The sequence below is a fragment of the Leptinotarsa decemlineata genome, unplaced genomic scaffold (genome assembly GCF_025532065.1).
Source record: "Leptinotarsa decemlineata unplaced genomic scaffold, Ldec_3_MD MMD2_tig00002974_RagTag_RagTag, whole genome shotgun sequence".
NCBI lineage: Eukaryota > Metazoa > Arthropoda > Insecta > Coleoptera > Chrysomelidae > Leptinotarsa > Leptinotarsa decemlineata.
Window position 1 is genome coordinate 3,309,948 of NW_027412578.1, and position 27,124 is coordinate 3,337,071.

Consider the following 27,124-nt stretch of genomic DNA (forward strand, 5'->3'; position numbering starts at 1 on the left):
TGAATATGTAGAACGATCCATAACTTTTATATTTATTTCAACCTTTCAAAGTAATCGGAAAAATCAGAACAATTTTTCCACACCAGAACAAAAATACCGTCTTTCGATGCGGATTTCGCTAACCAAGTCAGCATCATCAAGAGTTGTGGAAGACTATCTTTATCATTATGAACAATCACAAACGCAAAAATATTGAGGCAGTCATGAAATTGACACCGTGTATGTATTTAATTGTAACGAGGTAATAAGAAAACATAATTATCTTAGAAAATTTATTCTAGCCCCTTGCATTCAAAACCTATTAACGACACGTGGAACATTCGTTTGAGTACAAACACTGACCAACCTGGCAGTCTCTCCCATCAAATTATCTATGGAAATCACTGGGCACTCTATAAAATACGTAGCGTTTAATTGTAGTAAATAAATGACCTTCATCCACGCGCCAGGCGAAACTTTTAATGAATTTAATCGCCTTAATTCGAAAACACTTTGTGTTTGTGTAAACGTCCGTTTCTCAGAGCTTTGAGAAACGGACCAAGACCCCAGTTGAGCAGCTCAAACAAAATTTTAATAATTCAAGGAAAAAAGATGTTCACCAAGTTTAATGTAGGAAAGCGGAGTGAATTTCACAGGTAGATGAAATGAATAACTACCTACTCGATTGAAGTATGTCATTCATTCCAACGACTTCGAAAGTTCAGATGGGAAAGTCGACTGTTCCTTTTATTGCCTCAATTCTCCACAATTGTCTCTGAAATTTCTAGTTCTTTTTACATTGTTTCAAGTTCGTTTCCATCGAATAAATATGATCTGGTTTTAGCTTAAAATTCTAATTTCTGCTTTACAATTGCCGATAGCGCATTTACAGAATAGCTTTTCCAAATGGAATAACATTTCTTCAATGTCCCCACCACCGTTTTATCTTTTGAATGGGTCAACTCAAAAAATTTAAATTTAGGATAATGAAATTGATGCATGAATACTTTGTTTTGAAGTGAAATTGACAGATGAAACTTCCAAGATGGCGGCTGGGCACCATCTAGGAAAAAAAATTAAATGAAAAAGGTGGTCTTGTGATACATCATTTTGAAGATCCTGACGAATGCTTCACAACCCTAGAATATGAAGTCAATATATTCACCAACTACAAAATGACGGAACATTTAATAATTTCCTGAAGACAAACACATTCATATCGTTATTTCTAGAAATATTCTGTATCTGTATCTGCCATATGGCAATTCCAACAACCCTATAAGGTTTGTTAAGTTATTTTTTGTTTATAAAAACGACAAAAAATGTAAGTACGACAATGAACATCATTTCATTGTTCATTCTCATTTAGTTTTTTGTTTTACTAGTAAAAAGGTACCATGTCAACAATCTCCAAAAAGGTCAATTTTCGTCCATTGGAAGGAAAAATTGAAGCAATTTTTATTTACGGTGCGACGCGTAACTTTCACGAGACCGAAAGGATTTTCTATGAACGTTTTCTGAATTGTCGTATCTGAAGAAAATATTTGAGGGAACAGCTGTGGCCCCCATACAAACGACAACTCTCAGAAGTTGAGAAACTTGTGCAAGCTAAGGACTAACAAGGTCTTAACTTTTAACGTGTGATTCCTAACACGGTTGCAGAATCATCCCAGCTTCAACCAGATAAATTCAATCGAGAAAAATATCTGGTCGACGCGGAAATCGAACCCACGACCTTCCGATCGTGTGTCGGGCGCACTACCACCGCAGCCGAATCCACAGATTGACCCTGATCGAAGAACAGAATTCTGCGAAATCATGACCGAAACCATTGCAAGGCATCCTACCTATCTCCACAATATTTTTTTTAGTGACGAATGTACATCTTTTTAAACGGCAATGTTCACAGACAAAATTGCCGTTATTGGAGTGACAGGAAACACATACCCAATATCCAAAAAAATTAACATTTGGACCTCTATTTAGTGATCAAAATTTAACAGGGGAACTGTATTTGAATATGCTGGAAACTACTTTTGACTATCTCATCACTGAAATCGTCGAAGCGAATCCTAATGAATTTGATATGGATATTGTATTCCAACAAGATGGAGCACCATCACTTTACTCCAGACAAGTGGGAAACTATTTGGATACTACTTTTCCCGGTCGTTAGATTGGCCATCGAGGTCCTACAGAATGGCCAGCCCGCTCGCCAGATTTGATACCTTTGGACTTTTTTACGGGGCTATTCGATTCAAAATGTGTACAAAACTGAAAAAAAAATATATCATATGTCAAGAAGTTCAAGGCAACCATTTCGAGCATCTCTGAACTGACCTCAAGCTTATTACCTCATATTATGTACTTATGATGCACTGTTTGGAACCTTTGGTGTAGTAATCAATATTACTGGAGTTTTTTTCCCACCACCAAATCGTTATTTTTAACACCTCGACACGTGTTTCGATCACCAAGTGATCATCTTCAAAGAGGCAGAGCAAACTAGAAACTAACGCGAAGCTGACGCTATTAATGCTATATAGATATCCCATACAGCTAAACCATCCAGGTGTACCACCCATACAGGTATACCAACCTAAATTAATTACACAATTTTGCCTTATCTATTATTTTACAATATATGTTTAACTGTTATAGCTGTATATAAAACAATTTCCAGCTGTATAAAAATTAATTTTACAATATTACCTATCTAAATATATATCTAAAAATATAGGTATATTCCTGACAGTTCACATCACTGTGGACAGCACAAACGTGTTGGGTTGAATTTTTTAGTGCATCGTCTTTTGAATTTCCCTCTAATACATGATAGGTTCACAAAAGAAAGACGTACAATACAGGAAATAGCAGCCACTGACGGTTTCTCGAGGGGTATTGTAGGTGACATAATAAGGAAGAAGAAGTTTAGGTTAAGAATGAACGAAATCTCGACTTTCAGAAAGGACAAAAACCAAGATGAATACATCTCAGTTCCATACCACCAATATACGAAAACTTTGAAAAATTTTTTAAGAAACTAGGTATGAAGGTGTTTTTTAAAACAAGTCATACACTACAGAGCCTTTTGGGAAGTCCAAAAGACAAAGTCGAGAATTCAGAAAAGTCTGGCATTCACGAAATTGAATGCAAAATGCAAAATATTATGGATAGACAAAAAGATCTAGTAAAGTAAGATATAAGGAACACATAGCACACTTAAAATATGGAAGGCCTGAAAAATAAGCAGTCGCCCATCATATTTTGCAACAAAACCATTCCATAGACTTCAGTTTATTAAGATTAGTTGGACAAGTTAACAACAGGCAACTAGATGTGGAAATAAGTAAACACAATAATATTATGACTAACGATGACGGACCTATACCAAATGGCATACTATATAGCTTGTTAAAATAATATTGTTGGGTTTACTGATTACTACATAAGAACACATTGCAAAAATAAATTCAGACAGGCAATATTGTGAAATTAATTTTTATATAGCTGAAAATTGTTTTATATACAGCAATAACATTTAAACATATATTGTAAAATAATAGATGAGGCAAAATTGTAAAATTAATTCAGGGTGGTATACCTGTATGGGCGGTACACCTGTATGGTTTACTTGTATGGTATATCTATATAGCATACATAGCGTTAGCTTCGCGTTAGTTTCTAGTTTAATCTTCCTCTTGAAAATGATCACTTGGTGATCGAAACACGTGTCGAGGTGTTACAAATAACGATTTGGTGTTGGGAAAGAAACTCCAGTAATATTCTTTTCCATCCTCAAGTTAACCGACAGTTGCACACTCAAGAGTAACGCTCAGTATTCACTATTTTATCGTTGCCCATCTCAGGGATACACCGCGCACTGCTGCAAGGTTGCATTCTCTTCTGTGGTACGCAACAGTTCGCCCAGACTTCTTCATTGCAAACCTCCACTTGCATTGAAACTTTACTTTTCAAAGCTTACCAACCATCATGTAGGCCAAGTTTTTTGCAGATAACCCTATATCATTAGGTTTGAAATTTAATAGCGCTCATTTTGATGTAAGTTTCATTTATGAAACAGGTAGGTGTTGGATCACAAGACAAGACAAGACTTGTCTGTCTCTACCTGCCAACCCAGTAGTGATGCCATAAAAAAATTAACCGACCCAAAATTTGTATAATTTATAGGCTCCATACACAAATGAGTGTGATGTTTGAGAAAATTCATTTAGGCTTTCGTCATTAATCATACTCTGGTCAGGATTTCCTCAGATTCATTTTTCAACCCACATACATCCAATATTATACTCAACAATTGAATAGATGAGTGAAAAACATCGGTTAATTTGTGTTTTATGGTGGAAACCTGTTGGAAACACGTGCTTCCATCGATTCCATCTTCTCCCACGCTAATTTAATGCCTAAGAATTCCAACATCACCCTCCATACAATGAAAGCTATCGATTCAACGCCCGTTTAGTATTAGTTTGTTGTATCGAAGTGATCAAAGGTAACCGCACCACCGCCAACATCCTATTCCTAACCTAATCAATATGTACAGCTGGCTGTTGACAATACTACTGTCTCCCATATCTCATCTCCTGCGGAAAACCCTCCAGGAATTATGTCGATTTACGGTAATGCATCTGCTAGGCATGGTTGCTAGTTTCACATAACGGAGAAAGGGTAAAGGACCGGGGTCCAAGGTGTGGAAAATGAGAAATTGAAAATTAAATATTTACTGAGAAATGTGCCATGGAACCGACAGAAATCAACATGGTATTGAAAATATTCTCGTATACAGAGTGATACCTCAGTGGCACCTTTTCAGATGATCAATATAATTTTTTTTTCAAGAACAGAACACAAGCACTACAGGAAAATCTTTAAGACGCTCTCAGAGCGGTGACTGTGCGAAAGTACCGACTTACATTAGATTTGAATCGCTGGACATTAAAACCATTTGGAAAAACGTTCTCAAGAAGTTTATTCCACATAAACGCGGTTTTCCAGATGGAAAGGTTCTTAAAGAGTGATGTTCGAGGTGTACTGAGTTGAAACTCAAAAATGAGCAGTCACAGTGCGTCAAATATTTCTGATATGTACCGCTCTTAGTGGAATCAAATGTGCCAAGTCAGTTGAGCACCTCCCGTGAAAGTATCTATAAGAGAGACACATCTTCAATCTTTCTTCGATGTTCCAGGCTATCGAGGTTGCATTTGATGTTCGCGTCTCCAATCATGCGGATGGCTCTTTTCTGGATGGAATCCAGCAACTTTAGGGTATGTTTGGGGGCAGAGCTCCATACATAAGAACAATACTCCAGAGGTCTGATTTGAGCTTCATAAAGCATCAAAAGTTGCTGTTTTCTGATTCGGAACAATGTTTCAAGCTTTTGAGAATCAACCTTTGCAATTCCAGCGACATGATTGTGCCAATACATATTATAATAATAATGATATGTATTTATTCACTTTCTTAAGATTGTTTACAGTAATTATAGATGTACATATAGAAATGAACAGTGAACAAATAAAATACATCTTACGAGGCAAAATGATGTGTAAGGAATGAGAATACTGAATCTGACATTGGATGCATATCTGCTCGTGGTATATTCTTGACAAATAATTTAATCTTTGTCACAAATTTTTTGAGATTTGTTTCGCATCTTAAATTTTCAGGAAAAAAACTGTAGAGTTTTGGTCCTAAATACCGCAAGGATTTCTGCCCAACTGATTTGAGCATTAATGGTATGACGATACTATTATTTTGCCGTGTAGCATATTTATGGTGATAAGTAGTTAATTCTTTTCTGTTTTCATGCTGTACAACAGTAATATTTATAAAAAACAGCTGTCTGGGATCAAATATTCCAGATTTTAATAAAGTAGATCGCTAGGGTAGTCGTGACATTTGCGTAGTATACATCTGATACATCTCTTCTGCATAACCTCAAGGGGATGTAGATGAGTTTTCGACACTCCACCCCAACCAATCATACCATACCTCAGATGGGGCTCTACTAAACTCTTATAAAACATAATTTTTTGTTTTTGATTGAATATGTTTGCTATCCGTTCAAATTTGTAAAGTATGCAACGTAATTTTTTAACTATGTGGTGTATGTGTTGGTTCCATCTGAGATTTCTGTGTAAAATTATTCCGAAATATTTTATTTTTTTTGTGGGTTTGATGACTTTCGTATTAGAGATTTTGATGTCATATTCAGGTAGAGAGTTGTCATAACTACTGAATGGTACGTAATGGGTTTTCTCAAAGTTAATAGATAAGAGCCTGTGGTCGAACCATAATATGATTTGATTAAGGTCATGTTCTAATTTCTGTTTGAAGTTAAACCAGTTTTCGTCTTCGCAAAACAGCACAGTATCATCGGCGAAACTCAGAATGTTGGAGTTGATGTCTTGTAGGAAAAGGTTGTTCAAATAAATATCGAATAGGATTGGTCCTAACACCTTCCCCTGGGGTACACCACATGTAATAATTTTCTCTCCACTTATATTGGCTCTATAATCAACATCTCCACTTGATGAAATTACTTTCATCTCCTTCATTCAGAAAGGAACTGAAAGCTGACTTACTTGAAAAAAATGTTACTTTTGTAGACTCATCATTCCTCTTTCTTCTCCCATTTCCAAAAATGTATACAGTAAGCTTTCTTTCAATAATGTTATCAATGTTTCAATTTGATATATCCTTCAAATTGAAGTTTCAGAATATTATGCGTTCAAATTATTATAATGCGAATCATTGTTTTCTGGTTGAATGAAAACGCAAACTCTCATTGGTTATCCTTGGACGTGGGTAGATATGATTTTAGATTTTGCGATTCATTAGGATTTGTTACATTAGGTTGCTCTCTTTGTCCGTATTTTCGATTCTATTTTCATATAGCATTTGCCTCCTAGCAATAAAACGATCACTCCACACGCTGTGGGGTAAGTGACCATTGGGTCCGAGAAGCATGTCCACTGAGCAAGCGCATTGAGCCAAGAATGACAGCCTTCTGCATCTGTCCGGATAAGATTTCTGCCTCAGTGCGACAAGCCGGTATAATTTTAAGATTCGAGAGTAGAGAGGGCATCATTCCACCAAAGGTTCCAATAATCAGAACAACCATCTTGACAGAATGGTCTGGATAGAGTCAGCGGGGTTCGAAGGGAAAATCTGTTTTTTCTGCTCTTTTCGGACGATATTCGTATCGCCAGGAACTGAAAACTCCACGACAAATATCGTCTTGCTCTGGTGGTCGAGAAGGACTACATCAGACTTATTAGCTTGTATGAGCTTGGGGCTTGGGAACTAATAGTTTCAGTAAATTCGACACTTCCCGTTTCCCATAACGGATTCAATATCCCTCGGAGCGTAGGGCAACACCGGTGTCTTGTCAATACCCTAAGAGTGCCGTAGGAGGTAATAAAGCACTCTCAGGGCCGCGTTATGTCGATTGATATAGGTCGAGACCACATATGCTGAGCATGCTGACTGCAAGTGTATTAGGGTCTCGGACGCCTCGCGGCAGGCGCTTCACCTCGTGTCAGGAACCTCTATACCCATCACGCTACTGCGGTAGACTGAGGTGTTGAAGACACCATCCTAGCAAGCCATAATAAACCCCTCAGTTTCATACTTCAGCCCACTCGACCTGAGGAAAGCGAAAGTCAAGCGCTTTGATAAGCCAAGGTCTTCACTGTTACTGAAGAAAACCACTTGCATTGGCTTATCCTTGTGTTTCCACAGAAGTGAGGTGATCCCTGCGGCTTTTATATGAACGGGTACCAACTCGGTGACAGAGTTGTGATCACCTCCTTCAGTGTCGAAAACCAAACCGAATTTATCAGCTGCTCGGGCAGCTGCCCTAAAGGGAAATGTCCCAATTCCTGATCTGCCATGGTCGCGGACCATGCAAAGAAGGGGATCCGAACTCTTGACGACTTTACAGGCTACATCCAGTACCATTCTGTCATGAAGATACTCCAAACTCATAAATCCACGATCTCCTTGTTGTCAGGGAAAGTACAACCGTACAACAGACGATTTAGGATGCAAACTCCTATAAATATGCATCCTTTTTCGGGTCTCTACGTCTAGTTGATACAGTTCCTCCCGAGTCCACTTCACTACTCCAAACGAGTAGAGTAAGATTGAAACGGCAAGCATATACGTTATTATTATTATCAAATTACGACATCAACGACGGTTTCTACGACAATCACACAAGGATTTCCTAAAATAGATATCAGATTCGAACAATGTAATCAAACGTAAAATTCAAGGTTTTCACGGCCAAATTTTGAAACTGTTCGTTTGTACACTGTGCATCTCCAACAATGGTAATAATAAAAGATTTCTGAAGATGCCAGCCAATCTCGCCGGCGAACAGTCACGAAAAAATCCAACAAATGACGACCCAAAAACTCGAAACCAACAACAGTTTCTATATGAACAAAAGTATTATTTTTTTGATGATCTTATCTTTGATTCACATTAAATTTCATTTGAAAATCACAGATGTTGCGTCCTCATTAGTAATTTGCTACTAACTATCATCTTAAGCTACCAACAAGAAATCCGAACTAATGAAATTCACCATAAAACGTTGTCAACTTGTCAACCACCTTCAAACATGAATTCTCATTTTTCAATTGCATAATTTATTTTGTCGTGTGTGCTCTAGACTCTGTGCTATCTCTGTTTTGTCGTGCAACCCAGTGAATCTGAAGAAAGCAGATTTCAAGAAAGGGCTTTTTCAGAAACAGGGATTCATGCAATGACATCGGTGAGTTCGCTTCATTCCACAATTATTACAGTCCACTTTCATTTAATTTTCATTATTTTTCCAAATTTCCGAAGACGCGACAACAGTGGTACTCTTTTGACTCTTTAAGATCTATTAACTAGCATTTGATTCTTCTGTTACCTTTCCACAAAGTGGAGTTCTTTGACATTTAATTCAAGCATCCCCCTGATAGAAACGATTCGTGACCGCCACTGTTATTCGATATTAGTGTTATCTGTTTGGAATTATCTCGAATTACGTCGAAGCATTATGGACTCGAGGGGTTCGAGAAGGTTAGCTCGGTGTAGATTAGGATGCCCTGAGATGATTAAAATCTGATAAACTCTTTCCGGAAAGAGGTTGCCTTGGGATAATTCAAGACAGGCTATGCCGATAAAAACAGTGATCAATTGAAGAGTATATGATAGTTAGGACTCTCACAAATCTGTGTTAATAGAAAACCTTTCAGGAAAAAATATATAGTTTTGAAGATTTTTTTCAACGGCGTACCAAGTTCTTTCTTTTTTTTTATAAGCTTCGGTCAGCAAGTTGTTGATATGTTTCAAGAATGAAATAGATAGTGATAAATTTAGTAGCAGTGTTCCTTGATTTCATGAGGGCATTTGAAACTATCGATAGGCAAATATTACTTTGTAAACTGAGATATTATGGAATCGATGGAATAGCCTTAAGTTGGTTCAAAAATTATCTCAATGGCAGGTCACAAATAACTAGAGTGGGGAAATGTTTCTCAAATGCAATTTCAAACAATATAGGCGTACCTCAAGGGAGTGTCGTGCGACCACTGCTGTTTATAATTTACCTGAATGATGTAAATTATAAACAAGGTTATGATTTTTTGAATTTATTTGCAGATGACACTACTTTTTCTCTTAAGGATTTCATTGGAAATTTCCATGTTTTCAAAAATAACAATATACAGAACCATTTTTTTCACAAACTATAACTAAACGATTTCATCTCCACAAACTTTATTGAAAAAATATATCACATGTTTCGCTAAACATTAGATTTTTCAAGTGATTCAAGTGATTTCAAGTTAATCACTTGAAAAAGCTAATGTTTAGCGAAACATGTTGTGATATATTTTTTCAATAAAGTTTGTGCAGATCAAATCGTTAAGTTGTAGTTTGTGAAATTCCTATGGATCTTCATCAAGTAAAGGCCGAAACAATTAGAAAAATATACAGAACCAATATACAGCCCCATTTTGATTATTGTTTCACTCTGCTTTATCTTTTAGATAAAAACAATATATAGAAGTTACAGAAACAACAAAATTGAGTTTTAAGAATCATCTTAAAATGTAATAGATACACCCCCATTCAATGCATGCTGGGTGCCCCCTCAAGTGGTATGATGTGGCAGATAGACTGTATTACTCAAGTATGATATTTATCTGTAAAATAACCAGAAATTTATTACCAAAATATTTAGACTCCTTCATTACGTACAATAATCAAATTCATGACTACCACACAAGAACCACCAATCGATTCCACATTTCCAGGACAAGAACAAAGATATCTATGAAATCGTTGATTTTCAGAGGATTGAATGATTTCAACCAATTACCATACCACATTGAAGATTCTGTTACTTTATATTCATTCAAGGCTCAGTTGAAAATATATATTACATCACGTACTCTATGAATTTTCGTAATTTTTTTTATTTCTATGTTTCACATCATCGAATTTTTTTTTGGTTCGAGCTTTTATGTGTTCTGTATACATTGTGTTACATCGTGTTACATTGTGATATGTTAAATATTTCATTACCTAGCCACTCGAATAATTGTTTTTATGCCCTAGTATAATTGTAATATGGAACTAACTATTCTGAATACTCCTGATTTGTTCTGTGTTATGAGACGATATTTTCAGGAAAACATTTCTATTTCTAGCTTTTTAGCTTCTTGTATTTATATATTATTGGAACGTATTTCATTGTGTAACGGTCTAAATTTACTTGTAAATATTGTAGATATTGTTCGTTTATTTACTATGGAATCGACAGAATTGTCATTTATTGATGACGAACTTTTCGTCACAGCTAGGGACACATCTGGTTTGTCAGTGTGCCCGACCTACATTTTCAAAGAAGTTGTTACGTTTCAATTTAGCACTAGATCAAACTGCTCTTATGTGACCTTTCAAAACCACTACCTTACCTTTTAAGATCTTTATTCAGAGGATATTAACAATGTAATTCAGTTACAAGTTCATTTTATTCATTTAACATCATAGTAATGGGAATCTTCCGTTCCATAGAAAACCATACCTGAAATGTATAAGAATAAATGTATGCTCCCTGACTAACTGCTTTGACCAGTACTTACGCATTCTCCTATTGCCAATCGACGTTGGAGATCCGAAATTCCTCGCTAGGTTGAAATAGTTGTTATTGTTTGTTTCTCAGTTTTCTTCACCTATCATTTTTTTTCAGCCGTTGTCTGCCTTATTCCCTATACCTTTCCGAGAATATTTCTTGCATAGATTGTTATTCATCACTTCCAGAAGGATTACTACATATTAGAGCCATATCGCCTGAAAAACAATATTAGTTAGCTCTGGTTTCTGAATACTGTTTGATATTTTCGGTAAATATTCTGCATAATACGAATGCTCTAATATTTGTACTGAAAGGGAAGGATGTGGCGACTTACCTTGTATGTTACTATTCCATCGCATGAATAAGGAATGGTAAATAGTTGAAAATAGGTTGGAGTGAATACTTTTGTAAACATTCTAATATACAAGGTTAAGAGACAGCTGTTGGTTGACATCCGCCGAACTTTCGTAGTGTCGTTCCGACGAACTACACCGAACTAGTTCTACAGTTGTTCACGGGTGAGGGATTGATCGGTTACTCAAGTTGTCAAGGGTTGTTTTAGGGTTGCATTGCTTTGAGAAGGAGTTTTGATGGGTCATGGACTTGTTGATGATGTATCAAGTGGCTGTGGAGGAATTGTTAGATTTATGATGTTGTGCACAGCGCCCCCTTGGTGCTTGTAGTGTAGATTGGATGCACTGTGGCAACAACTGGTTAGCTGTCAGATGTGGCATTCTCTTAGTATTTGGAAGTTAGCCTTCGGTGAGCTTGGTTCGGAGTTCAAAGGGTATCATCAGACTGATTGTAGGATATATTTGGTTGTATTTGTGCCATCCTTCACGGGGATTATTTCTACAAGTCAGGATTGTATAGTGGAAGACTGATTGGTCATTTTGGTGTGGATATTTGCAGTCGGAAACTTAAGCTCTTTTGAGGATTTGTGGTGGATACCGAACTCGTGCCAGGTGGAAGGATTTCCGAAATTAGGTATGTCTGAATCACTGTCGCATCTCTCATGTGATCTTAGCTATGATATCACTTCTTCAATTCTACAACCTTCGTTTCTCGTCTCTAGATTCATAAGAAACAGAAGGCCCTCAGTCACTCATCAAGTCCCAGCAGGACTTCCGTGCAGAACACCGCACACGAAGAATCGTATAGAAAACCCCTTGGCCAGGGTAAGAATTTTACCATTAAATGTGTTTTAAATGATTTTAGTAATTTCTGGTTCCATCGTTATATCTCAATGGAATATTAGTATTGAAGAGAGGTTTCAACACTCATTCAATTTTCTTGATTTTTACGGATCATATGGTTATACAGGGCACCCAAAAATATACTCTTGTTATCTTGCTACTTTGCTTGATGAAAATATACCAGGGGTATTGATTAGTCAAATAGTCCTATTGAATGGGGGTTGAATATCACCTTGTTTCATCTGATTCTGATTGAGAATTTTCTTCCTGTGTTTTTCTTCCTGCTTTTTTTTTCTTCCTGTTTTTCTTCCTGCTTTTTTTCTTCCTGCTTTTCTTCCTGCTTTTTTTTTGTCTTCGTCAAGGGTTCCTGTTTTCCTTTATTTTCTTTCTGGATCTTATTTGGTGATCCATTACTGGTCCAGCTTGTCGTGCCCTACAGGGTGATCTATCTTGGTGGTGCTACAGGGTGATCCATCTCCGCCGTACTACAGGGTGATCCACCGGTGCTACAGGGTGATCTATCTTGGTGGTGCTACAGGGTGATCCATCTCCGGTGCTACAGGGTGATCCATCTCCGCCATACTACAGGGTAGCCTAACACCATATACCGGGTGGCCCAAAAGGAGCACGCAAGTTATAATTGATTTAATTGAATATTTGTGATATACTGAGATATTTGAATAATTGTTGCCCTTATGTTTATTGATACCTGTTGATATAGTGTTTGTTTATCGTTTATTGATTAAGAGTTTGTTATTGATACCTGATTGACATAGATATTTGTGAAACGGAAATTGAGGTATATTCTTCCTTTCACGATTGCTGATTGACACCGATGCGCCTACGCCTGAGCTCACGCGACGCAAACGAGTTTGTCTTACCATCCGATACTAGTATTTACGATTTCACCTACTCAATTTTCGTGGTAGTTTTACTCGACGTATTGTAGTTTTTTTTTTGAGCGTCGTTACTACCGTAATTTATGGCTGATTGAATTCGTGGTTAGATACACCGCGCTCTTGTATGGACATTTGAACATCGCGTAGTAGTGTGAATATTGCATTGTTGTCTTAGAAGCGTTGTTGGTTAATCCATGTAAGTTAGGATTACTGAATAAATCATATTGGGGATTTTTATCTTTTATTTCCAATATTAATTGGTAAGTTATTGATATTGTGAGTTACTTAGGGTATCTGGAGGATTAAATTTACCTGGCGCCCATTAAGATCTATTTGAAATTTGCTAAGTTGTTTAACCCACTCCCGTCTCCACTGTTTAGCTTAGCCGCGGATACCCATCTGTCTTATTTGTTACCGACAGATGATTTAGTCCCCTCTTGTGGTTTGTGAGGTGACATTTTGGCGCCCAACGTGGGGCCCTTAAAAGAAGGTTTTTTTTTTTGCGTTTTGGCTTTAGTAGGTGACTTTTGGAAACTTTGGAAAAATATAAATATTTTTTTTAATTGATACCACTCTAGTAGAATAGCGTTATGGCAAGAAGACTGGTAATAAATCGTCTTGATAAAGACGAACTGACCTATGAATTAGCATATCGGGGCGTAGCAACTGGCACTTGTGAGGAAATGAGACATCGTTTGGTTCAAGTAATGCAGATGGAAAGGTACGGCGAGAGTCTTCGATATCCTTCATATCCATTCACTTTCGAGGAAGATGAGGCTGCAATCAGAGGGAAACTAGATGATATCAGAAGGCTGATTGATGACATAACCGATTCTGGAACGAGTAGCGGGGCAATGAAACTTCAGACCAAGCTAGCACATGTGTTGAATCGTATAGACAATATGGACCCAGATAAGGATAAGGACAAAGAAACCCGGAAATCCGAACTCCTGGGTTTGGCTCTGTCGTTGATGGACGAATTTTCACATAAAGTTGACAGCAGCAAGAGAAGTGATACGAAGCGTGTGCCGGTTGCACTAAATCAATTAGAAAGCAGATTGGGAGCGCAATCATTCCATGCTAACTTAGGAGCAGTTGCTCGATCGTCTCTGACGGAAGATCCAGTCTTTGACCCATACTCAACCAGTAAAATGATTCCGCCTTATAAATGGAATCTGAAGAAGTTTTCTGGAGATGGTAAAGGAATGTCGGTGACAGCATTTTTCGAGGGAATAGAGGAGTTGAGACTAGCGCGACATGTCCCCAACGCTGTTTTGTTGGACTCAGGTGTGGACCTTTTTGCTGACAAGGCGTATCAATTTTATAAAGATTGTCGGAATCGAGTATCGACCTGGGAAGAACTAGTGGAAGAGTTTCGAGAAGAATATCTCTCTGCCAATCATTCTGACGCATTGTTCGAAGAATTGCAGAAAAGGACTCAACACCACTCAGAAACCATCGGAGTTTATCTTGCAGTGATGTCAAGCTACTTCAGCCGCCTAGGTTGCCCAATGACAGAGGAAGCTAAGCTGAACATAGTTATGAAGAATTTACATCCCTTTTACCAAGACAGATTACGTGAACCCTTACCCACAACCATTTCAGAACTTCGCTCGGTATGTCGAAGAATGGAAGCCAGAAGGGACATAATCAATAGCTACGTAGAACCATCAGCACGTCGTGGCAACGTGATAGAGAAGGATTTGGCTTTCGTAGAGGTCACCAAGGAATTGAATGCCTTAGAGATAGCAACGGCACGAATTCCGTCGAACAATCAGTCGAAGGAGATAGTATGTTTCCGATGCGATCAACCCGGACATCGTGCTATAGGATGTGCTCTACCGAAGCAACTGGAATGCTACAGATGTAAGAGAAAAGGGTATACCGTTCGTAATTGTCCAAACTGCTCCGTGTCGGGAAACGACAAGCGACGCCTTTGAATCGTCGAGGGGAAGGCGCTCGCAAATTGCACTCGGCGACTGCTATTCAACCAATCCTTGATTATATTCTGGATCACGCCGAAAACGATGAGAGACCCTACCTCAAAGTCGAAGTCTTGGGGCGTAGTTTACTGGGGTTATTAGACTCAGGTGCCTCAGCCACTATCTTGGGACACCCAGGTTGGCAAATCGTAAAAGATTTGGTACATTTGAATTCAGCAAAGAGAATTAGTTGCACTGTTGCCAATGGTCAAGTATGTGAAAGTATAGGAGAATGTGAAGTGCCATTTTGTTTAAGAGGCAAGCTGAAATTAATTCGAGTTTTAGTGGTTCCTGATGTCCCTCATCACTTAATTTTGGGAACGAATTTCTGGAGAGCAATGGGAGTGGTTCCGAATCTGAGGCACAACGAGTGGAAATTTTCTGAGGAAATTTGCTATCTGAACGCATTGGACCATCTTCGAGGACAAACAGTTTTATCACCATTGGAAGAGGCCCGACTAAACGCTGTAGTAGAGAAGAACAAGGAGCTCATGGGGAATAATTTAGGCTGTACGAATCTAGCTGAACATGTCATCGTGACCAACTCACCACCCATCAAGCAGCGTTATTATCCAGTGTCGCCTATTATTCAACAACATATTGATCGAGAACTAACAGAGATGTTGAAGAACGATATTATCGAGAAGTCGAATAGTGGCTGGTCGTCACCGGTTCTTCTCGTTAAGAAGAAAGATGGGAGCTACCGCTTTTGCGTTGATTACAGAAAACTAAATTCGGTAACGGAACGAGACAGCTACCCTCTCCCATATGTTTCCCACACGCTCGATAAATTGAAAAATGCACATTATTTATCCTCTCTTGATATCAAGTCTGCGTATTGGCAAGTTCCTGTGGCGGAAAAGTCGAGACCGTATACAGCGTTTACCGTTCCTGGGCGTGGTTTGTTCCAATTTAAAAGGATGCCGTTCGGATTACATAATTCACCAGCAACGTGGCAGAGGTTGATCGATACCGTCCTAGGACCTGAACTAGAACCACACGTCTTCGTCTATTTGGATGATGTAGTGATCGTTACCCAAACTCTGGAGAAACATCTGACAATTCTTGATGAAGTTTTCCGCAGATTGAGAGAAGCAAATCTCACTGTTAGCTTCGAAAAGTGTCAATTTTGTAGGCCAGAAATGAAGTATTTGGGATACGTTGTAGATAGAAATGGATTGCATGTCGACCCCGATAAAGTCAAGGCTATGTTGCAGCTTCCTAGACCAGAATCGGTAAAAGATGTCAGGAGACTGGTGGGTACTTTTTCCTGGTACAGGAGATTCATACCTGAGTTTGCATCCATCGTTTCTCCACTCACATCGCTGCTGAAAAAGGGTAGAAAGTTTGATTGGACCGAAACTTGCGATATCGCTTTTCAGAAGATGAAGGAACGTCTTATATCAGCACCAGTCTTGAGCTGTCCGGATTATTCCCTCCCATTTGTTCTGCAAACAGACGCCTCGGCATTTGGAATTGGCGCTGTTCTCACTCAGACTCGCGAGGATGAGGACGTAGTAATTTGCTATTTGAGTAGATCATTGACGAAACAAGAGCGCAATTTTTCTACTACAGAAAGGGAATGCTTGGCCGTGCTGTGGGCGATTGAAAAACTGCGACCTTATTTAGAAGCTATTCCGTTCACCGTAATAACCGATCACTATTCCTTGGTCTGGTTACAGAATTTGAAAGATCCATCAGGACGACTGGCAAGATGGGCAGTCCGCATGCAGCAATATGACTTCAAAATTGTTCACAGGAAAGGGAAGGATCACATCGTTCCTGACACCCTTTCTCGATCGGTCCCAGTCATTGATGCCATCAACCAGCAGATGAAAGAAGAGATTTTGGACAAGTGGTACCTGCGCGTGAAAGATCGAGTGAGTTTACAACCCGAAAAATACCCCAATTGGAGATTCTCTCAGGGATCACTCTACAAGTACGTCAAACCGTGTTACGTGGAATTAGAAGACCAAACCGACGTTTGGAAGTTAGTTGTACCAAAAGCGGATCGGAAGAAAATTCTTATTGAAGCTCATACAGACCCGACCTCAGGACATCAAGGAATATTCAAAACCTACCATCGTATCAGGGAAAGGCATTATTGGCCAAAGATGAAATCTGACGTGTCGAAGTTTGTTCGAAATTGTTCCACTTGTTCCGCCTATAAACCCGACCTCAGAGGACCAAATGGACTAATGACTCCACAACCGAAAGTGACCCGGCCATGGGAAATGATCGCCAGTGATATCATGGGACCCTTACCTAGATCTACAAAAGGCAATAAATTTATCTTAGTCGTAACAGATTACTTTAGCAAGTTTTCATTAGTCTTTCCGCTAAGATCGTCAACAGCAGAAATCATCGTAAGGAAGATCGAAGAGGAAGTTTTTCTGGTATATGGAGTTCCCCGAATTCTTTTGTGCGATAATGGGCCGCAATACCGATCTCGACAGATGAGAAAACTCGTGGAAGAATATAAGGTGAAAATTAGGTATAATGCCCATTATCATCCTCAGGCAAACCCGACTGAACGAGTGAACAGAACATTGAAGTCAATGTTGGCTATGTATGTGTCCGATAATCACAGGACCTGGGATTTCAACTTACCCAAGCTATCATGCGCCTTGAGAACGGCTCGACATGAGACGACTAACCACACTCCATATTTCGTGAATTTCGGCCGCTCAATGGTTTTGTGCGGAGAGGAGATCTCTCGGAGGAAAAATCTATTGGTTGATAGTGAACCTGCTGAAGATTCGAGGCCTGAAGGATTTAGAAAACTCTTTGAGGAAATAAGGAAAAGGTTAGATGTGGCTGCTCGAAAGAATGAAAAAACTTATAACCTTCGAAGAAGGAGTGAAGAATTTTGGCCAAATCAACCCGTTTGGAGGAAGAATTTTGTGGTATCAGAGGCGGACAAATATTTTAGTGCTAAGCTAGCGCCAAGATTTGTCGGGCCTTTTTATATTAAAAAAAGGGTATCCCCGTGGACATATGAATTAAGAGATGAAGACGGTAATTATAAGGGGATATGGAATGCGAAAGACCTAAAGTCAGCTAGCGCTGATGAAAATTTACGCTAGTAAATTTTCTTGAGGCAAGGGGGGAATTGTAACGGTCTAAATTTACTTGTAAATATTGTAGATATTGTTCGTTTATTTACTATGGAATCGACAGAATTGTCATTTATTGATGACGAACTTTTCGTCACAGCTAGAGACACATCTGGTTTGTCAGTGTGCCCGACCTACATTTTCAAAGAAGTTGTTACGTTTCAATTTAGCACTAGATCAAACTGCTCTTATGTGACCTTTCAAAACCACTACCTTACCTTTTAAGATCTTTATTCAGAGGATATTAACAATGTAATTCAGTTACAAGTTCATTTTATTCATTTAACATCATAGTAATGGGAATCTTCCGTTCCATAGAAAACCATACCTGAAATGTATAAGAATAAATGTATGCTCCCTGACTAACTGCTTTGACCAGTACTTACGCATTCTCCTATTGCCAATCGACGTTGGAGATCCGAAATTCCTCGCTAGGTTGAAATAGTTGTTATTGTTTGTTTCTCAGTTTTCTTCACCTATCATTTTTTTTCAGCCGTTGTCTGCCTTATTCCCTATACCTTTCCGAGAATATTTCTTGCATAGATTGTTATTCATCACTTCCAGAAGGATTACTACATATTAGAGCCATATCGCCTGAAAAACAATATTAGTTAGCTCTGGTTTCTGAATACTGTTTGATATTTTCGGTAAATATTCTGCATAATACGAATGCTCTAATATTTGTACTGAAAGGGAAGGATGTGGCGACTTACCTTGTATGTTACTATTCCATCGCATGAATAAGGAATGGTAAATAGTTGAAAATAGGTTGGAGTGAATACTTTTGTAAACATTCTAATATACAAGGTTAAGAGACAGCTGTTGGTTGACATCCGCCGAACTTTCGTAGTGTCGTTCCGACGAACTACACCGAACTAGTTCTACAGTTGTTCACGGGTGAGGGATTGATCGGTTACTCAAGTTGTCAAGGGTTGTTTTAGGGTTGCATTGCTTTGAGAAGGAGTTTTGATGGGTCATGGACTTGTTGATGATGTATCAAGTGGCTGTGGAGGAATTGTTAGATTTATGATGTTGTGCACAGCGCCCCCTTGGTGCTTGTAGTGTAGATTGGATGCACTGTGGCAACAACTGGTTAGCTGTCAGATGTGGCATTCTCTTAGTATTTGGAAGTTAGCCTTCGGTGAGCTTGGTTCGGAGTTCAAAGGGTATCATCAGACTGATTGTAGGATATATTTGGTTGTATTTGTGCCATCCTTCACGGGGATTATTTCTACAAGTCAGGATTGTATAGTGGAAGACTGATTGGTCATTTTGGTGTGGATATTTGCAGTCGGAAACTTAAGCTCTTTTGAGGATTTGTGGTGGATACCGAACTCGTGCCAGGTGGAAGGATTTCCGAAATTAGGTATGTCTGAATCACTGTCGCATCTCTCATGTGATCTTAGCTATGATATCACTTCTTCAATTCTACAACCTTCGTTTCTCGTCTCTAGATTCATAAGAAACAGAAGGCCCTCAGTCACTCATCAAGTCCCAGCAGGACTTCCGTGCAGAACACCGCACACGAAGAATCGTATAGAAAACCCCTTGGCCAGGGTAAGAATTTTACCATTAAATGTGTTTTAAATGATTTTAGTAATTTCTGGTTCCATCGTTATATCTCAATGGAATATTAGTATTGAAGAGAGGTTTCAACACTCATTCAATTTTCTTGATTTTTACGGATCATATGGTTATACAGGGCACCCAAAAATATACTCTTGTTATCTTGCTACTTTGCTTGATGAAAATATACCAGGGGTATTGATTAGTCAAATAGTCCTATTGAATGGGGGTTGAATATCACCTTGTTTCATCTGATTCTGATTGAGAATTTTCTTCCTGTGTTTTTCTTCCTGCTTTTTTTTTCTTCCTGTTTTTCTTCCTGCTTTTTTTCTTCCTGCTTTTCTTCCTGCTTTTTTTTTGTCTTCGTCAAGGGTTCCTGTTTTCCTTTATTTTCTTTCTGGATCTTATTTGGTGATCCATTACTGGTCCAGCTTGTCGTGCCCTACAGGGTGATCTATCTTGGTGGTGCTACAGGGTGATCCATCTCCGCCGTACTACAGGGTGATCCACCGGTGCTACAGGGTGATCTATCTTGGTGGTGCTACAGGGTGATCCATCTCCGGTGCTACAGGGTGATCCATCTCCGCCATACTACAGGGTAGCCTAACACCATATACCGGGTGGCCCAAAAGGAGCACGCAAGTTATAATTGATTTAATTGAATATTTGTGATATACTGAGATATTTGAATAATTGTTGCCCTTATGTTTATTGATACCTGTTGATATAGTGTTTGTTTATCGTTTATTGATTAAGAGTTTGTTATTGATACCTGATTGACATAGATATTTGTGAAACGGAAATTGAGGTATATTCTTCCTTTCACGATTGCTGATTGACACCGATGCGCCTACGCCTGAGCTCACGCGACGCAAACGAGTTTGTCTTACCATCCGATACTAGTATTTACGATTTCACCTACTCAATTTTCGTGGTAGTTTTACTCGACGTATTGTAGTTTTTTTTTGAGCGTCGTTACTACCGTAATTTATGGCTGATTGAATTCGTGGTTAGATACACCGCGCTCTTGTATGGACATTTGAACATCGCGTAGTAGTGTGAATATTGCATTGTTGTCTTAGAAGCGTTGTTGGTTAATCCATGTAAGTTAGGATTACTGAATAAATCATATTGGGGATTTTTATCTTTTATTTCCAATATTAATTGGTAAGTTATTGATATTGTGAGTTACTTAGGGTATCTGGAGGATTAAATTTACCTGGCGCCCATTAAGATCTATTTGAAATTTGCTAAGTTGTTTAACCCACTCCCGTCTCCACTGTTTAGCTTAGCCGCGGATACCCATCTGTCTTATTTGTTACCGACAGATGATTTAGTCCCCTCTTGTGGTTTGTGAGGTGACAATTGTTAGAAGAATTTTTATATTATTTTAATATTTTTTAAATACTATTTTTACCTTTTTGGACTTGAATTTATATTAGGATTTCCTATTTTCAAATGAATAAATAAATAAAAAATAATAATATATTTTACTGGTGAAGCGTGTGTAAATGAGTATAAAAATGGAAAAATCTTCTGGGTTTTCTATTTCTGCATCATTGATCAAACAATGTAGGAAACTCCAAAGAAAAAACAAGGGAAATAACTACACTGAAAACTTTTTATATTGATATGTAGAACATAGTTTCTTTCAGATACGAAGTGAAAGAAAGAATACCCTTTCGGAACAACTATTTTCATATGAACATCGAATTACACGAAAGAAAGAGGAGTTTTTGATTGATTTTCAGTCTCAATGCAAGGGAATTCGGCAAGAATTATTTTTGGAAAAACATGATTATTACATTCCCAAGTATATTCTCTGTGCCCGTTCAAATGACGTTTAAAAAAGGAAGAAATTTTGATTGATCCAAAGATTTTCGAAAATAATCGAAATTTGCTAATCTGATCATTCGATTTAGTAAATTTCGTCGAGCATGATGAGTCTTTCCTCATCATATTATAGCATAAGAAATAGGATAGGGAATCATTGCATATACCGAGTGACAAGCAAATCATTGTTACGGCGGCATTATTTTGTGTCTGGGGTAAGAAATTTGAAGTTCGGAACGGACGTTGTAGCTGATATTTCTAATTCGAAAACAAATTGAAGTCTGTTTCGTTTAATCGGAAATGAACCCAGTTTATTTTCAAGATCGTTTGATAAAATGCAAAATTCACTTTTCAACGATAAAACAAAATGGCGCCATAGGAGCCACTTTCTCCAAATTCAATATGACGTCAACTATGGAAATATTGTCAAAAAATTGATGTTGTGAGAAACAATACACGATTGAATTCATTTGGAAAAGTTTATTCTACATAAACGCAGTTCTCCAAATGGAAGATTTCTTGAACAGTGAAGTTCGAAATGTACTGAGCTGAACCTCAAAACGATGAGTATCCAAAGTCCGTCGCATATTTCTGATATGTACCACTCTTGGTGGAATCGAATCTGCCTATGTCGTTTGAACACCTGCCGTGAAAGTATCTATGAAAGAGAGACAAATATCCAACCTATTTTCGATGTTCCAGACAATCAAGGTTGCAAGTTCTATCTCCAATCAGGCGGATGGCTTTCTTCTGGATGGAATCCAGATTTTCACTCTAAAGGGTTTTACAAAAACCGCGACACGTGTATCGCTATACAATAGCTTTCTCAAGCTTCAATAATAATCTACTTCTGAAAAGGTCAGGTATAAATTCATTTACTATATGAATAAATAAAATTTAAGAAAAGACCGTAATTATACTTAACTTTTCTTACCTGCGAATAAACAGATTCAATAATGGCGAATTATCCAGTTCAGTTTGATTGTTCACAAGATATTGGGAGTTTTTAAATTTGCTTATTTCCACACTCTCCAACAATTGAGTTTTATAACTTTCTTCTGGAAATGGGGGGGAAGGGCGCTTGAATTCATGATTGAACTCATGTCCCTACATGATTAAAGGAGTGACATATGTGGAGTTCATTTTTCCATTCTGGAAACTATTTATATGTTCTTTCATGCGGGCTTTTAACTTTCTTCCAGTTTGACCTATATAAAACATCGGACATGACCCACATGATAATTTATACACTTTCGATTTTCTGTAACCAAAATTTTATCTTTGTCATTCCTAATGTGCACATATATCCATCTGTGGAATAAACACAGTGATTCAAAAAAAAATGACTTCAGTTTTTGCTTGAAACAGTAGAAACTGAGTTGTTTTATGTGACATGGCAATTTATTATAGAATTTCAAATTTTTTTTGTGAGATGCTTAGGCTAAATCTCACAGTTTTTATCAGATTTCCTGATCTCGTTAGATATTCATGATTTCAAACCGAATTAGTGATTGAGTTTTTCAACAACCAACCATCACAATCGATCATTATTTACTGATCATCGATTTGTTGGAACTTTGCAGTTTGTATCGCCATGAAACGTGAATTATATTCTCATTTGAATATTTTTTGTGGTTATCCGAGGCCCGCGAAGCCAATTTATCACGCGGTTTACAGAACTCATGATTCATTATTCGGCATTATGCTTCGATGGAAATCCTATTAATGAGAACAAACGAGCTCACGGTCGATGCGAATATTATGTAATATTATATTCATGAACACATCGCGTCGTATTGTACTCGATTTCAGTTACATGTATTCGTTCGAGCCATCATTGAACAGTTTCGGTTTGTTGTTTGTGCAGAATGTATCATGATGTTTATATAATATATATTTTGTGAATTGATAATGAACCGTTCTACGAAATGCAATATGGCGAATAAGATAAAAATGTTATTATATTATTTTCTAGACTGTAGACTATTCATTTTAAATAGTGCCATGAATGTCCGTATATATCCCTCCTTTTGTTTTTACGAGTAATTATTAACACACGAATATTCACTTATAGTTGAATTTCTGGCGGAGGAATTGGGTAATATACAAGACCGATCGTGCTCCTTCACCAAACAATAAAATACACACTTCATCAAATCTAGGCATATACTGTTGTATTTTGGATGATTCAGCAGTTACGGCTATTTCTGTTGTCATGGAGTAGCAAGTCGTTATTCTGCAAGTACAGATACAGGTAATATTAACTCTTGAACCGCTAATATATTAGACGATTCCCAAAATAGTTTTATGTTTGGGATGTACAATTTAATGAAATTAATGAAATTCTCTGAATTATAAGTTCATCTTTTTTGTTATGAGAGGAGCTATTAGACATTTTACTTCGCTGGAAATTCGCGAGGTTCATTATAACTCACACAAATAAGTTTTGAATGGTCTTTGACCGTGTGTTGCATGAGGGTTTGCTGACCAAACTTCGATGCTATGGCTTATAGGATAATTTTTGTGTATGGCTCTGCAGCTTCCTGAATCAACGCTGGTGTTCCCCAGGGATCCATATTATCTCCAATCCTCTATTTATTGGAAAAAACTGAGAATCCAATATATTGCTTTGCTGACGACAGCATACTTGCCTCGTCATTCCATTTGGATTTCAGGACATCGGCTACGGAGGCATATCTTCACCGGCAGCAGAAGGTTGCTTATCTTAATCAGGATCTAGAAGTGATTTTGAATTGCAGTGAAAGTAACCAGGTTCAATTCAATGCCACGAAAATCCAGGCATCGATTTTATCCAAAAAGATAAATGTCTCCGAAACGGATAAAATATTATCAGGACAGACAAATCCGCTTTCTGTTTCGATGAATTTCTTGGGGGTTGAAATGAACACCAGGATAGATGTCCAAAAGAGGTGATTTCGAATTGGCGTGAAAGAAACCAGGTTCAATTCAGTGTCACGAGAACCCAGTAAATCATCTCCCAAGTATCCCACAAAATTTTCCGGTTTTTATGTCAATTAAAAACTGAACAAAAACAATTGGAAATGTAAGATCGCCCGCGATACATTTATTCGTCACACCAGGCAACGAGCTTCGAGCGGTGGCAACCGGGCCTGTAGTTGGAGATTATGAATCGCTGTCATCGCCGCCAGCACTTCCTTGTCGCCAAGTCGACTGATGTGACGTCAAGCTTGACCACATTCAACTATTAATTTGAGGGAGAAATTTCAGATTTATTGCAGATGTACTATTTGAAACACAAACTTTCAAATAATGAAATGAAAAAAATGTTAAATGAGCCCATTCCGCTTGTAACACTGTTCCGAACCAGAAAACTATACACACCTCAGCAACTTTTGATGCTTCATGAAGCTCAGATCATAACTTCTTTGGAGTATTGTTCTCATGTATAGAGCTCCGCCCCTAAGCATACCCTGAAGCTGATTGGAGACTCGAACATCACTTGTAACCTTGATAGTCTGCAACATCGAAGAAACGTTGGAGGTTTTTCTCTCTTTCATAAATACTTTCACGGAAAGTATTCAAGTGATTTGGCACATTTGAGTTTACGTAGAGCGGTACATATCAGAAATACGCGACGGACTGTAGTTGCTCATCGTTTTGAAGTTCAACTCAGTTTCAGTTTCAGTTTATTTCGGTTAAAAAAAGAATATATATATTCAATAGACGAATCATTTCAGCCGTTCGAAGAAAAATGTTTCGCAAACTAAGCGCTTATGGCTTGTGTTGTGCTTTCCATTTTCCTTTTCACGGAATACTTTCAATAATAATTGGTGCTATACGACATGTGAATTATTTCATTAAAGATGTGAAAATGAAAAGAAAAACTAAAAATCAACTGCGAATTAAAAAGAAGGAAAAAACGATAGACAAATGAAAAGCAGAGAAAGTTGGTGAAATAAATTGTTGTGTTTTGAATATTAGGTTATTTTATCAACATGGATACGTGATCAGACAAATATAGTAGGATGATAGAACAAAGGTGCATAGTTACTTAGTAACTTACAGTTATTAGATATCTTATAAAATTAGTTCAGAGAATTAAACCGACCATTTCTTATAGTGATGCGTTTTTCAGTAGACTCATAATGAATGTATCATTTGTAGTGATGAATTTTTTTATATTTGCTTTATAAATTTTGAAGTTTGAAATTTCCGTTGTTTCTTTTGGCAGTATATTATACAATTTCGGTGCAAAATAATAAATTGTAGGGGTAGTGATAAATTTCACACCTCGAAGGTCACTATTTGAAAATTATTTCATCTGGACAACTGCGTTTATATGAAATAAACTTCCTGACAGCGATTCAAATCCAATATGAATCGCTACTCATGCACAAGCACTGCCCTTAAAGAGCCTTAAGGGTTTTCCGGTAGTGCTTGTGTTCTGTTCTTAAATAATAGCTTTTTTGATGAGTAATTTTCCAACATCGTGTACTGAGTCAACACGATAGGTGAGTAATCCAAGATACCCAGACATTCCTTTATGAAACACAGTTGGAACATGATATTTTTTAAATTAAACCAGTATTCAAGGAAGTTATTTTCAAATTTATTTCGAGAAGAAAACTCCGTACGAACATATGTCCTCAAAGTTGAGACTTTAACAACAAGGTACAAATTTTTCAAAAAAGTTTAATATAACTTGTGATTTTTCGAAAACGTAATACACCCCTTCTATTCATCGGAATTCATATTTTCCTTTGAATCATTTTTTTTTGTTTTTGCTAGTGGCATAGGTGTGGGATTAGCACTGAATATTTTCCGAACTCCGAAGATTGACAGATGTGGGTCTTGAGGAATACCTATATCATTATAAATTTTATTAGACAAGTATTCATTGCAATTAATAACTTGTTATTTTAGACTAGCAAGATTCCAGTAAATAGCCAGTCGAGTACCCAACAGTCAGATAATTCCATTACATCCATTTGAATGAGTTCATTTGTAAAGTTTCTCGAATAATGTATGAATAGCTAGTTAGTTTATACTCAGGTGAAATTACACAAGTTTGCAATAAAAAAACTGTCTGAATATTTCCAACTGATCTCCATGTATTTAGGTGTTCTAAAAACTAAAAAAATACTCAAGATATTCCAGAACCTCAACTTATTTTGCAAAAGGCAAAATTGCATTACAAAAAAAGTTTTTTTTTGTCAACTTGAAGTCATAAATAAATTGGTATAACTTTATTTTTATTACTGTTTTGAATGTATACAGGCCATACCTATCATTACTTTCTAATCTAAACAAACAACGCCCTAAGCCCTGTACCCTACTTTGCCCAAAAGGACGAGTCGGTTTATTTTACCAATATGACCATGTGACTTAGCATAGTGGCCTATTTTCAAAGATG

General features: G+C 37.6%; 1 protein-coding gene and 2 long non-coding RNA genes across 3 annotated transcripts in view; 1 reads left to right on the forward strand and 2 right to left on the reverse strand.

Moving 5' to 3' along the window:
* Nucleotides 1-27,124, reverse strand: part of mAChR-B (muscarinic acetylcholine receptor) — a 236,864-nt gene that overhangs the window by 115,348 nt on the left and 94,392 nt on the right. The window lies entirely within an intron of this gene.
* Nucleotides 10,973-11,281, reverse strand: LOC141483072 (uncharacterized). Its single transcript, XR_012465888.1, has 2 exons — nucleotides 11,145-11,281; nucleotides 10,973-11,086 (listed from the first exon to the last, which is right to left on the reverse strand). It is a non-coding gene; the product is annotated as an uncharacterized lncRNA (long non-coding RNA).
* LOC141483073 (uncharacterized) lies at nucleotides 11,991-12,316 on the forward strand. Its single transcript, XR_012465889.1, has 2 exons — nucleotides 11,991-12,124; nucleotides 12,213-12,316. It is a non-coding gene; the product is annotated as an uncharacterized lncRNA (long non-coding RNA).